Below are 2,879 nucleotides of genomic sequence, written 5' to 3'. Positions count from 1 at the left end.
AGGGTCTCTCTAGATTTATCAGCGGTTTCTAGAAAATTCTTGAAAAACCTTATAACCGCAGTTTTGAACTCTATACCCAGTAGTTTGTTTTCATCCATTTCTGTCATTTGTGACCTGTTTCTTTGTCTCCGCATTTTGGCTGCTTCCCTATGTTGATAGAGTGGCTTTCTGTGTTAGGTGTCCTATAGGGCCCAGTGGCTCACCCTCCCCAATTACCTGAATTGGACACTCTTGGTTGCACCCCCTTGTGGGCTTTGTGCACAGTCTTGTTGTAGTTAAGCCTTGATTGTAGTTAAGCCTAGGTATCACTGGGAGGAATTGACCTCCAGCCAATTGGCTCTGAGAATCAGCTGTGTCTACAGTGGGAGAACTTCTGTCCAGGAGACACCCTTCTGGGGCAAGACTTGCTTCAGTGGGGCTTTGGTGGTCACTGATTCTGCCCCCTGAGTGTTTCCCTTATGGATCTGAGGAGTTGTAATCTGATGGTCCCACTCTGACCACTGGGTACACTGGCTTTTTGATCTAAGGAGGTGGTAATTTAGCCTCTGCCTGAGGCTACCCAGCAGGAGCTAAGGAGAGATCTGCAGATTCCCCTTCCTTGTTTGGGGCTTGGAGGTGCCCAAATGATGTCCAGCTTTGAAGTAATGCAAGCTGCTATGGGATCTTGGGTCTTCTCTTGGAAGTTCTGGGTCTGTCTGGCCCAGCTGCAGTTTGTTAGGTAATTTTCAGATTGCAAAGGGCCAGGGCATTCATATGCAAAAGCCTGTGCCTGCAGTTTGGGTGGGGCGGGGTCTCAGGGGATCAACAGGGCGGAGCAAGCAGCTATGGCTGATCCTCAGCCCTGCCCTAAGATGCCCTGGGTCTCAGTGTCCCGGTAATTGCTCCAAGCATCTCCAAGAGAAAGCTGCCCTTGAGTTCTGAGTTCTGCCTACTGCCAGATCGTCCAGTCTCTCCCTGCATGAGTCCGGGTCCCCAGAGACTTCCCAGAACTGGAGTTCAGAGCAGTCGGAGGCTTGTGACTCCCTCCTGATTCAAAAAGACAGCCTCGTCCCCTGTCAACAGCCCTTGCCACCTGTACCTCCGTACCTCTGCACTCCACCTCCGCAGCTCCTCTGAGTCTCAGTGTGCTTTTCTCTTTCCTTCTAGTTGTAGAATTTCCCCTCAGCCAGCCTTCCTGTAGTTCTAGATGATGTCCATTTTGTCTTTTAGTTGTATTTTTGAATTTCTCGTGGGAGGCAATAATTTCTGGTGTTTACCTATGCCGCCATCTAGGTTTTTCCTCAATGGGTCATTTTCTTAGGTCTCTTTCCTACTTCCTGGTCCCTCCAGCCCCTCTCCCACCCCATTGACTCAATGCAGCGAAATTCAGCCATTCATGAGAATGAGACACATGGAAGTAAAATGTCTTTGGGAGGTTTTCTCACGTGGGTGTGTCTATTGTCAGACAATAGATATTTATAGTGCTCGGTGCTAGAGAGAGATTGGCAAACCAAAGAGACAGGACCCCTGCCCTCATGGAATCTCCAGTCCACTGAGGAAGACAGACAGACATGGTTAAATTAATTATTCTTTGTTTTTAGTATTAATGTGTGTCATGAAATAATCTGTGGTCCTTTGGACATGAGCTGTGAGTCACCTTTTTAGAAAAATATATTTTATTGATTTTTTAAGAGAGGAAGGGAGAGGGATAGAGAGTTAGAAACACTGATGAGAGAGAAACACCAATTTAGCTGCCTCCTGCACACTCCCCACTGGGGATGTGCCCACAACCAAGGTATATGCCCTTGACCCGAATCAAACCCAGGACCATTCAGTCTGCAGGCCAACACTCCATCCACTGAGCCAAACCAGCTAGGGCACCTAATTACCTCTTTAAATGCTCTATCTCCAAATAGGGTCACATTCTGAGGTATAGAGGGTTAGGACTTCATATATATACATAATATATGAACATAACATCTTACCATGAAAACGTTCAATTCTTGAACATGATATATATCTTTCCATTTATTTATTATCTTTAATTTCTTTCAATATTTTGTAATTTTCAGTGTCTTGCACATATTTGGTAATCTAAATGTAAATATTTGCATTTAATATCATGGGTACTATTATTAAGGGCATTCTTTTCCAATTTAATTTTTAATTTCTAGTATATAGGAATTCAATACATTTTTGCATGCTGACCTTTTACTAGTAAACATAATTGCTAAATTCACTTATGCTTGTAGCCTTTTTTGATATGTGGATTCCTTAAGATTTTCTACAAATAATCATGTTGTTTTTGAATAAATACTGGCTTATGTCCTTGTTTACAATCTGATATTTTCATTTATTTTTCTTGCCTGGCTGCACTTGCTCGTACCTCCTATACAATGCGGAACAGTAGTGGTGAGAACATTCTTGTCTTGTCGCTGATCTGAGAGGCAAAGTATTTAGTTTTTCACCATTAAATAGCTCTATTTTTTTTTTTTAAATATAGATGACTTCTATCAGCTTGAGAAATCTCTATTGCTGCTTTACTGAGTTGAATTGTGTTTGCTGATGTTGAATTATGTCAAGTTAACTTTTTTGTATCTATTGAGATGATCATTTGGTTTTTCTCCTTTATTTTCTTACTGTGATTAATTGAGTTGACTGGTTTTTGAGTGTTAAACCAACTTTACATTCCTGGGTACAAATTCCATATGATCAAATATTACTGGATATTATTTACTAATATTTTCTTTAAATTTTTGGCCAGTAATTTTTTTTCTTGTAATGTCTTTGTCAGCTTATAAATTCAGAGTTATGCAACCATATAAAACACGCAGAGAAGTGTTCTTTCACTTTCTATTTTTGGAAATATTTTCTGTAATATTGGTAATGTTTATTTAAAA

Source organism: Myotis davidii, unplaced genomic scaffold (assembly GCF_000327345.1).
Source record: "Myotis davidii unplaced genomic scaffold, ASM32734v1 scaffold1146, whole genome shotgun sequence".
Lineage (NCBI taxonomy): Eukaryota > Metazoa > Chordata > Mammalia > Chiroptera > Vespertilionidae > Myotis > Myotis davidii.
Note: the sequence above shows the minus strand (reverse complement) of the source record.